The sequence below is a fragment of the Sphaeramia orbicularis genome, chromosome 8 (assembly GCF_902148855.1).
Source record: "Sphaeramia orbicularis chromosome 8, fSphaOr1.1, whole genome shotgun sequence".
In the NCBI taxonomy this organism is placed as follows: Eukaryota; Metazoa; Chordata; class Actinopteri; order Kurtiformes; family Apogonidae; genus Sphaeramia; species Sphaeramia orbicularis.
Genome location: NC_043964.1, coordinates 17150908 through 17163121, shown reverse-complemented (window position 1 = coordinate 17163121; position 12214 = coordinate 17150908). Strand labels below are relative to the sequence as shown.

Sequence of the window (12214 nt, the reverse complement as noted above, 5' to 3'; positions counted from 1 at the left end):
GAGAGAGAGGAGAGAGAGAGAGAGAGAAGAGAGAGAGACAGAGAGAGAGAGAGAGAGAGAGCGAGAGAGAGGGGAGGGAGAGAAGAGAGAGAGAGAGAGAGAGAGAGACTATGTATCCATCTATGAAAAAAAACTAAAACAACTCAAACTTGACTGGAAAATGGTCAACAGTGGCCATAAGGTGCCATCTTTAATGCGCACTTGTATGTTTGATGTTTACATGTTAATATTTGAATGTTTCTACGAAGAGAGAGTATATTGTGCTTATTTATTATTTATTATTTTTCCCAAAATACAACTTGGTTAATTATTTCAGCGTGTGTTAAGTACTTTTGAACATTTTGAGGTATGTCAACATACCGCGATAATAATGATAACCGTGATAATTTTGGTCACAATAACCGTGATATGAAATTTTCGTATCGTTACATCCCTATTTGTATGTTTAGAGCTTTATATACAGTCGCGGAAAAAATTATTAGACCACCATTGGTTTTCTTCAATTTTTTTTTCATTTAATGCCTGGTACAACTAAAGGTACATTTGTTTGGACAAATATAATGATAACAACAAAAATAGCTTTTAAGAATTTCATTTCAGAGCTGATATCTATCCATTTTCCATGGTTTTTCTTGATAATAACCAAAAATCACTTCAGTTCTTACACAATATCTATGGCATTGTACTGACAAAAACAGTGCTTTTTAGGCATTCCATGTTTTCTTTTCCATCTATTTTAGTCACATGACACACACAGGAGTTAGTACTTGATTGGTGGGTGCACACACTGGGCTACATTTAAACATCTAAGTTGGTCTCCTGTACTGTTTTTCCCCGTGAAATTGTACAAAACACACACAACACAAATAAGTTTTGAATTAGGTCTTTAATTATGTTAGCTTCTATATTGTGAAATTTTGTTTCTAATTCTGTTTTTCCTTTACTTACCCTAGTGCTTCCTGTTCTGGCAGTGGAAAAGGACCCGAAGGAAGCATCAGGCTGCCTTTATAGTGCCCCGAGTTAACGAGGAAAATAGGCTCAGCCTGTCACACTGCACCAGACCAGGTTTTTCTGAGTATTAAAGAGGGTGCAAATGCTATAAGTAATAAAATGACTCTTTTGATGTGTTTTAAACACATAAATGTTTGGTGATTTAACTATGGAAAATAACCTATGTAGTGAGATGAAATGTTTAATTAGTGCCAATTACAAATGGTATGGTCCAGTGGGAGGGGCCTAGCCTTTAAATGGAGGGGGTCTGACATTGCTCATGGCAGTTAGAGAAGGGTTGTGCCGGCCTGTGTTACTTTTTGTTGTTATTATTATTGTTTGCTTATTTCATTGGATGCACTTAAGGGCAATAAAGCTCTTCACCTTGTTTTTTTTCAATCAAATGGACTTTGTCTTGTTGTTTTTGCTCTAGTTTTAAACCAAATTAGACTTTTTCCAGGCAGCCTTTCGGCAACCTCACCCTCACTTCAGGTCGAAGTGAATCGTTTTTGTGTGTCTCTATGTGGAGTGAAACTTTGGGATAGTCTGGACATCCAACACAAGCAATGCCAAAATATCCACCAATTTAAACTGTTATACAAAAATATGGTCTGGTCCCAGTATAAAGATGGAGGGTCTTAATACTGATGTTCCATCAATATTCTGTCTTATATGTTAATGTGTGCTTGTTGTTCCTCATATAGTTCACATGTGTTGTCCATTACCATCTGGCATTGTTCTTACCATCGCTGGTATGCGCTGCTTTTTACCATTAGTGCTATTGTAGTTTCTTGTTTTTTTTCTTACCATTGTTGGTATGCAATTATTGCTGTTCTTTACCACTTGTGGTATTGTAGTTTTTTGTTTTTACCATTGTTGGTATGTAATTATTATCATGTAAGTTGACGTTTAACTGTTACCCATGGTACCACCACCAGGAATGTACTTTGTTTCTATCTTTTTTTTTTTTTACACACATTTTGGTTATATAATGGGAATGCTGTCAAATGAGTTCATCCTAATTTGGTTTAGGCCTATTTTTGTTCATTGTTCTGGCTTGAAGTCGAAGGAGCAGGAGTGAGTATTTAAAATGTTATTATGTTCAGTTGTTTGATGATGAGAATGGGGGTGGGATTAAATAAGTTTTTCTTCTTCCCACTCCTTTTCGAGTATAGATGAATGTTTTTTTTTTTTAATTTTGAATTTGCATGTATTCTGTAAATGCTCGAAATAAAATAATGAATGAATGAAATGAAGTAGATGAGAATTGGTTTTTTACATTGTTTATACTGTTTTAGTTGTCTATATTTGGACAGACAGACAGACAGACAGACAGACAGACAGACAGACAGACAGATAGTCAGTCAGTCTTTACCTGGAGACAGGCAGGGTTTTCCTTTGGGGATGTTTTTGACTCCCTGAACCGTAAACGTCCCGGTCTCGTCCATTAGAACCACCGTGTTCTGGTCCGGTTGGACTTCCATGACGGTCCCCTGCATCCACACCAGAGACACCGGCAGGAGCCGACCCGGGCCCGCCTTGATAAGAACTCCGTCCCCGCACGTCAGACCCCGTCCTCAGCTGCCCGGACAACACCTTAACGGGCGGAGGGACGTTTTCTGTCCGACCCGACTGCTCTGTTTTGGACATTACCGACGGAAGAGGGTTTAGACTTGAAACACAGCAGCCCATTACCGCCTCCAAGTCAAAAAGCACAAATACGGAAGTCGTGTAATGAAACTTCCGCCAATAACAACGTCACTTTCCGCCTTAGGTCCTTCATAATAAAAGCATCTGTTTATCATTAACCCATTAGGAACTGTGCAAAATTTACGCCTTTTTCATTCTTTTTTGTTTTTTTAATGTGTGATATTTTAATGTGTGTTTAAATGACTGACTTTTGGGGCAAAAGTGTCTGTTTTTATTTAATGTTGTTATTTTCAGTAAGTTTAAAATACACTTCAAATCAATGTATAAATTAAGAGCATATTATTTTAATAATTAGGTCATATGTAGGTGAAAAAATTGCTCAATGAAAATACAATATTAATCTCTATTAACCCTTTTATAGCTACCATTGTAATAATGCATAAAATCACTGTTGCTGCTTATCATTGACATATCCCAGGCTGTAATAATTCAATACCAAATAATGACCTTGCATGTAGTATATTGATTTTTTTTTTTTTTATCATGAAAAAAAACCCTAAAAATATGTGATATTAATGATTAGATCAGGTGTAGGTGAGAAATAACAGCTCCAAGGACAGCAGAATGTAATATTAATATGTAAAATGGCCTTAAAATCTCTCTGAGTTGTACTTAATTAGAAATAGATTTAAATCAGTAAAGAAGCAGGATGAAAGTCATGTTTAATTCATGGAGAAGTAATGGTAATAAATAACTTCCTCCCACTCCTTTTCAATATGGAAATGAAAGCATGTGGCTGACTTTTTCCCCTTAGAATGTATAATATATTTACTTTGTTGAAAGATTTTTTTCTTTTTTCCCCGTTTCTTCTCCTTGACATGTTCAGAATAAGCATTGGTTTTAATGTCACATGATAAGAGCCACAAAAGGTATTTATAGCTTGGGTTGCTCTAATGGAAGATGTTTCGAAAATGAATATAACTCAAGTCCCCTCTTGTTAAATAAACAGGTTAAGTACGTGCACTGTACAAGTCATCGTTAATCAATGCTACAGAGTTTAAAAACATTACAAAAATACATATAATGTGGTGACTCTGTCATGTTTACAGTATCTTAAATGATATTCAAACCCCTGATATATCAAGATTCAAATCAATTATAGATGACAATCCAACATTAAAGTACCATCTGAACCATGTAACTAATGCTAGAACTAACAACTGACAACATGATACATTTAGTCCAAGTATAGACAAAGGCTATATGTAAGACACATAAAACAGCCACACCTACGTATTAGCATAAACAAATCATTACACGATGCTTTATGGAGGTAAAGGAAAATTAACGCAGTGAACATAGCAAACTTCTGCAATCAGTAATAAAACTCCTACTCAAGAAAACAGCATGTGACAGAACCTAAAATTCCTGCTCGCACAGATTGAGTTGTCTCAAACAAACAAACAAAAAAAAAGGGATTAGGAAAGACTATGGGAATATGCAAACTCTGGCACCAAACAGTGAAATCACATACACCACGTCGACATAGTTTAAGTGGATTTAACGTATTTAAAAAGAAACAAGACAAACAACAACGCCCCAGTGCATTCATTTCATTAAATAAGTTTTATTCTTTAAGAATAACTGAAGAAAAGTGTTAGCAATTTCTGTACAATTGTTTCATTGTTTTCCCTTGAATTTGCTGGAAACACTGAATGATCAACAGGGCTGAGAAATGTACGCTGCCACATAGTGCACTTTTAACCTAAAAAGAATATGATTAGTCCACAGGCATCTGTCCGTTTCCTTTTAATATTCCAAGAAGTTCTTTAAGCCTCGTGTTGAATCCAGTTTCATTTTTCATCGGCTCCTCGTGTCAGTCCCAGTTCATCATTGTCAAAAAAAAGAGGCACATTAGAATACTGCCATTTTCCGAGGACTGTGTCTTTGATTGCATCGACAAACTGTGCAGGCACCCAGTAGACCCAGTATTGAGACGCTTCTGTTGGACCCAACTGAAAAGCCTGCAGAAGTGGAAATACTCGAAGACCTGGACGTTAGTTGGACAGCTGACGGCAGACAGAAAACACAAATGTCAACAGTTTAACTAGGGCTGTCAAAATTAAAGCATTAATGCAGATTAATCCATCATCATGATTAATCTGATTTAAAAATTTTAGCGCAATTAACCCATCTACAGCGCAGAATGACTGAAAGTTTGGGTCAGTTTGTCCAAGTAGAGTTATTGTCATGCATGAACAAAATGGGCAGTTGATCCGGTAGTGACAGGCAGCAAACCAACCCATAAAGATGGAAGACGCTAAACAGCACGTTGGCCCTCTGGATGGAAATATGAGGACAGAAAAAAAAACAAAAAAAAACCCCCAAACGGAACAGTTGAGCGATATAAAGTATTATACACACTCTGCAGGAAGGAGTTTTCACCGAAGCACTTCCTGCTTCAAATACCACATTAACACGAAGCATAGGTTAGTCAGTGATTCTGCTAGCACTTCGGCTAACGCGTCACCCTGCTTGTGACAAACACGTTAAGTGCAAATATATCCCCTTCTTTCTTGAGTATGGTTGCTCATACAAATTAAACATGATTAATATAGATTAAAAATGAATATCTAATCATGATTAATCAAAATTAATCCACAGCAACCCTGTGATTAATCTGATTAAATATTTTAATCGCTTGACAGCAGTAGTTTTAACGCAGCACATCTCATATCATAATTATATTTTATTTATCCATTTAACGAGGTTACTGCTGCATAACAAGTATTTAAACAACCCCAGAGCCCTAACCTGTAAATATGTATAACTATATTGTTTTGCAGAATACGTAGCATGAATGTACATCGGTGATCAGCTCTGACTTCTGCTGAACAGTTTTGATACCTTTCCACATCGTCTCTCATCCCCATCACCACTTCCTTTACTCCTCTCACATTTTAAAGTCTTCATTGATGCAGGGACATGGTTGAGTGAGCTGCTGGCATCTTATTTCATTGTCAAGAATCAAATAATAAAATCCTAACAGCTTTTCCTGATTCTGCTGTGTCTCTACAACTGTGAGTGGAATCACACATGAATTTAGACAGATAGATTATGGTGAGAGACAAGTTTAACAGGTAATATCTGCAAGTAGCATTTCTACTGTTGATACTGAAACGTGAACTGACATTATCATTACAGTGTTTTTAATAAAGACCAATGAATTTATGGCAAACATGCCAATATAGTAGATTGTAAAGATATGAACTGACTATATTCAGAGTGATTGTCCAGTGCGGTGGTTTCTCAACCGGGGGGCGCGGACAGTCGGGCACAAGCACATTGGGGGGGTGGTGGTGGTGGGGGGGTTGTGAGTGAAACTGTCATGTGTGCGGGTGCGTTAGCAACCACTGTGTACATCACAACATTATAAATCACTTGGCACATACTCTCCCCCCCCGCTCAAGGATTGAGGTGTGTGTGTGTGTGTGTTTATGTTACCGCATTTGGCAGACGCTTTCTTTCCAAAGCGACTTACAGGGGAAAACCAAATTAAATCACTCAATCAATCAAATTTTATTTATATAGCGCCAGATCACAAAAAAAGTTATCTCTTGACATTTTATATATAGAGTTGGTCAAAACCAGACTCTAAGTCAATTCTACAGAAACCCAACAGAAACAGTGGTGTGTGGGTTACATATCGTTCAGCACATTGCCTCTCACCCCCCAACCCCTCAGTCGCAATTCGTTTTTGGGGGCAGCAGGGTAGTCAATGATAAGGTGAGGGAAGCACACTTTCACTTTGTCACAGCTTTATCTACAGAGCTATATAACCCCCCCACTCATGGATTGAGGTTCATGAAGTGGGGGGGCTGCATATCGTCTGGCACATTTTACACCCCGACCCACAAATTTTTACAGATTTTAGACACGGGGGGGGGGGGGGGGCAGTAGGCCGTTAGATGCCGTCAGTGGGGTGTGGTTCAAAAAAGGTTGAGAAACCCTGGTCCAGTGGATTTATGTGACCACTAGAGGGAGTAGTGAGTCACTCTGCTGGTCTCCAATGGTGACGAAAACGAACACCACGAGGCCTTTGATGACCAGACTCAGATAGAAGTGACCAGATGGGAATGAGAACCGCTAAGAAGAAACACTTTTAAAGTCAAAGAAAAGAAGCGATAAAATCTAGAAGTGCTAATGTTGTTTTCAACCACTTGACCACAGGTCTAGTGTTGATTCTGAGGCGTGTGAAGATAAAAAGCTATTCTGTAGGTTACTGTTTATTGATCCACAGTTCAGACTAAACTGTGACAGTTCTGACCTTGTTTTGGACGATTCCAAACGATCTTTTAGTGCAGCTATTGACAACACAAACGCATAGAAACGGTTGGTGATTTGTGGTTTTACTGTGTCTGTGTTCCTGTCTAAAACCGAGCTAAGCTAACAGAGTATAATGTAAACTATCAGCTACAGCATGTGAAGATTATAACGCACTGTTATTTTGATCCGACTGTCCCAATTAGTGGCTAGAAGGTTTTTTCTTTCTGAAGAATAAATGAGCTTTAATCTAAATTCGTGATGTTACAGTCTGTGGATACATAGCACTGATTTGTTGATGGTTTTCTGGTGCATGACTTCCCTCTCCTATGAGGTTAGAATATCAATACTACATAGAACCACTTTATCTCAATATTTCTCACAAAGTGGACTGTCTCTAAAAGCAAACAGCTTCAACGCAGTACCTGATATTTAGGTCTTTTGTCGGGTTTTGTTTACTTTCCTTTTGCTGACGGAACTGGACAAATGACAGATGAGGTTATTAGACCTGTATCATCTCAAAAAGGTCTGGCTTTTTATTGGGTAGAAAAGCTAGAGGAGCTTACGGCCCCCTCCCCTCCTGAGCTTTATCTCTCAGCGTTTATGTTGCTGTTATGGCACACAGGGTTCATTTTCTTCAAAGACATCCTGCTCTTCTATAGACTACCTGGTCAAATCAAGGTACTTGTCCGAAGACTTCCATTTCACAGTGCAGAAACTGCTTCAGACATAAAGGTTAATTTAGAGAAGGCGCTGACATTTCCCGCTCCACTGAAGAGACCAAAACAGCACAAGATGACCCCATCACTGGGAAACACATAATGCTCTCAAGTGTCACTTCAGTGAAACAAGTCCCCCCGGTGTAAAAGACACACAAAGCATCACACTAAAAACTGGGATTATTTACTGCAGTTTAACAAACATATGTGTGTGTTACATGGACTCGTGTATGTCAGTTACTATCAGGTCATATCTACATTTCTGAATCCTGAACCAATGATATCCCGATTAAATCAAACAAAGTCATGGTAATAAAAACAGAAATATTTATCTCAGAAGTGGCTGCGGGTTAATATAAGGGCGTCATAATCCAAACCTGCCGCGGCTGTCCGAGTACAGAAATAGACAAATAACTCATAGATAATTCAGATGGATTCAGATACACAAATGAGAGTGTTTAGAGACGACAACACAGAGGTTTAATGGGACTAAACACTTCGGACAGGGACTGACTGATTTAAGTCTGTGTGACAGTGAAACGACTAAACAACACTCGTAATTCTTAGTTAAGATATTTGCACTTTTAGTGCCTGATTACTGACCTCTGCAGCTTAAAAACAGCCGCCTCTCCTCTAAAATTCGTTTTCTTTTTTGGTTGATTTATTTCCATATATTGCAGTGTCCTGTTGAATCTGGAATTTCTTCTGCCTACCTACAGTCATGGAAAAAATTATTACACCATCAAAGTAATCAGAAACAATGGTTTATGCAATTGAGGACTGACCCCTGTGTGTATCATGTGACTAAAACAGACAGAAAGAAACATGGAATGCCTAAAAGCACTGTTTTTGCCAGACAACTGCCATAGCTATTGATGTAAGAACTGAAGTGATTTTGGTTATTATCAAGAAACATGGAAAATATGGATAGATGTCAGTGCTTAACTCTTCAAACTTGGTTGAGTAAATATTAAAAATCAATACATAAAACACATCACAGTTATAATGGCAGCACTTAAACAAAATTGAGGCACTTTCCAGGACTTTGAAAACACAACACTGAAATTCAAGCCTTTTCAGGATTTCAAGCACCCATACGGACCGTACACCAGGGGTGTCAAACTCATTTCAGTTCAGGGGCCACATTCAGCCTAATTTAATCTGAATGGGCCGAACCAGTAAATAATAACATAATAGCCTATAAATAATGACAAACTCCAAATTTTTAGTGCAAAAAATAACATTAAATGACATTTCACGGATATTATCCAAAACAGAAAAAGATGTGAATAACCTGAAAAACTGACATTTCTGAAAAAAAAAAAATTAGTACAATTTTATCAATTTCTGCATCAACTTATGATTTCTACATGTGCATTATGGATCAGATCTACCAAGGCACAAACAGACAGAATCTTGTTAAAATTGCACTATTTTTCTTAGACATTTCAGGTTGTTCATATTTGTTCAGGTTACTGACATTTATTGTTAAAGGATATCAGAATTTAATGTTCTTTGCAATAAATCAAAGAGGAAAAAATTGGTGGTTGTCATTATTTATAGGTATAATGGCATGTTATTTTTTCTCACTTAAACCATGAAGAACATTTGGAGTCATTATTTCTAGGTTATTTTGCTGTTATTTCGAGTTTGACGCCCTTGACTGTTAATATCTTCAGGGTAATTTTTGCACTTTGCAAATTCATCGCGAGCGGCAGATTGGAACCTTTGGCAGGCCAGTCTTGGCCCCCAGGACGCATTTTTGACACCTGTGCTGTAGAACCTACATACAGGCCAAGACTTTTGAACAGCACTATATTTTGTGGGTAGAGAAGCCAAACCTGAGCCAAAGTCAACTCACTTTCTAAAGCTGCAATCAAATCCATGAAAATTAAGATAGAAGTTACAGGACTGTCCGATTAAACTCCTCGTCTCTGATGTCTCTGTGTGTCATGTGAACATTGTATTCTAACATGATCTCCTTTTCGTTCAGTGTACAAAACAGTTAACCATCATGTGGTAGTCCTCATGGCCTTCAATGGGTTCGGACACTACGTTTTTAATGGAGCCCATCGGGACTTTCTCACGTCCTCTCTGTGGAGGAGAACACACACACACACAAACATGAGGGAAATGTTCATACCGATACCTTAAGGTTGCTCTGAATGTAGCTAATGGAGGACCAGTCGTGATCTCACACTTAGTTTCCAATCCACAACTGATCTGCTCCAGTTTGAATGTGAGTCTAACTTTTCCTCGGACTTGTTAAACATTCCGGATAAAGGCACTGTTGGTAATCGCTCCTGTTAGCGGGACAAGGCAGTTAATCACCTTGTCTAACATTATCACAATACAGTCATTTTAACAACTACATCAAAGCACTTTCTTTTCCTTTCTTTTTAAGCCAATAAAAGACAAACAAGAGGCAATGCTCTCCCTTCATTGATCTCACCTTTGTTCCTTTAATAGCTGTCATTATGTCATCTGGTTTACCTTTGTCCAAACTTTCCTGTGTTGCTGAAACAAAACAAAAGTTGAAGAAATAATAATAAAACCACTGTAAATATTTTATGGTACTGTAAAAAAAAAAAAAAAAGTAATAAATCTCACCCTTTTGCCTACATAAAGGCTCTTTCTTGTTTTCCTCAGCTTTTACTTCCTGCTGAATGACCTCCTTTGGGTGTATTCACAGCTAATACATCATTTATTGTAGATCCTACCACCATTATTTTTGCACCATTTGTAACCTTTATTTCACGTAGCGTCTTGTCCTCTGGAAGCAATCCTTTATACATCACTTCTGCATTGCCGGTGGAAGACCTAGTAAAAATCAGAGGAAAGGAAGATGATTATTACCTTTGTGAATCACTAAAAACAGCAGCTGCAGCCTTTTGTGTAATACCTAAAGTACTATGCTCTCTTACCATTGAGTGAGTGGATTCTCTCTTTTAGTTTTGGCTCCGGTGCTATCAACAGGAATTTTCAGATCATATTTAATCTTGTTCCAGATAATCTTCAAGTCCACCATCTCCTGCTTGTCGTCGGTGTCGTCTCCGTTGCTAATACTGAGTCCTGAGTTGTGGCGTCTCCTGCATCTGTTTGAGACGTGTTTTCTGTTTCACTTTTCTCAGCGTTTTCACCTAGTGGTTCAGCTTCTTTTGGCTTGCCTCTGTTTCCATTATGACTTCTGCACTTCCTGGAAGACAGTAAAAACTCATTAAAAAAGAGAATCCAGTACTACCATGAGCATGTAATACACCATGGGTCAGTAACCTTTGCATTCTAAGAAACATTTAGACAAAAATAGAAAAACCAAGCTGTCTGGAGCCAAAGATCGTCTATGGTATGTTTTACCTCAAAGTGGTGACTGTTTAAGAAGTTGTTTAGAATTAGTGTGTACGGAATTGTTGAGAATTAATCAAAGTTTTGGTGCATTTACAGAAATACAATGAAATTACAGAACCACACCAGGCAAAATGGTGACATTGTTATTATTACGGACTGGTATGTGAAAGCTTTCTTTGCAATGACGAATACAGATGAATACCTTCAGCGTCATAAAATAAAAAGTCTACTTTATCTTCTACTACAACTTCTATTTAATACTTTTTTTTTTGGAGTGTTGTCTACATTTTTATATCTGCATAACATCAGAATGACTTGGTTGTGACAGGAATAGCAAATGTGTAAAACTAGGCATTATTCATTTCATATGTTTTTGACAAAGCCACATGGAGCCCCTTGACAAGGGCCCAAGAGCCAAATGTGGCCCTGGAGCCACAGGTTGCCCACCCCTGTACTACACCGACATTGGCTGAAAAAAATAAAAAATAAAATTAACGTCTTTTTCTCACAGAAGAACCAACTGAGTTATACAACACTTGGGCAGTACATGTGGTTCAGTTTTATTCTGTACATTTCTTCACTAATTTCTATGATGCTAGAGAAAATGTGTAAGATTAAAACCAAATCTGTGAACATCATTCTCAATACATCAGAACAATATAAGTCAAAGCTTGTTTCAGGATTATTGCTTGAGCTAATTTCAGATTTCTGAAAAACTATTGTAAATGTGCTGGATTAAGTAAACCAGTCAACTTCTTAATGTTGGAATACTTAATGATGGTTATGTTATATTCCACTTTATAAAGCAATTCTTATAAAACAGAATGCAGCTGTGCCAAAAGCATTATAATGGCACATATGTTTATTTGTAATGCTGATCAGTCTTATATAAAACATACAGCTGTTTATTAAACTACTATGAAAAAGTAGTGTAAAGCACACAAAACACTTGACGTAACTGTAACTTGTAAAGCAGCGTGAGACAAAATATCTGTCAAAAACCATGAAATGTTGGTTTTACGAACTAAATGTTAATTAATGGGAACAAAATGTTATTTACTACATAACATATTGACTAAGAGGAGTCTAGCCCCAGTTAATCTGACAAAAAAATAACATGAAAACGTAATGTGGAGTTCTACATAGTCTCTACAACATTTTAAAATCAGTTATCAGTGTAATGGAAA

The 12214-nt window shown here is 37.5% G+C and overlaps 2 pseudogenes; both read right to left on the bottom strand.

The window, feature by feature from the left end:
- Positions 1-2354: 2354 nt before the first annotated feature.
- LOC115424783 (recQ-mediated genome instability protein 2 pseudogene) lies at positions 2355-2640 on the bottom strand (annotated as a pseudogene).
- Positions 2641-10050: 7410 nt separating this feature from the next.
- LOC115424969 (ubiquitin domain-containing protein UBFD1-like) lies at positions 10051-10876 on the bottom strand (annotated as a pseudogene).
- Positions 10877-12214: the final 1338 nt, after the last annotated feature.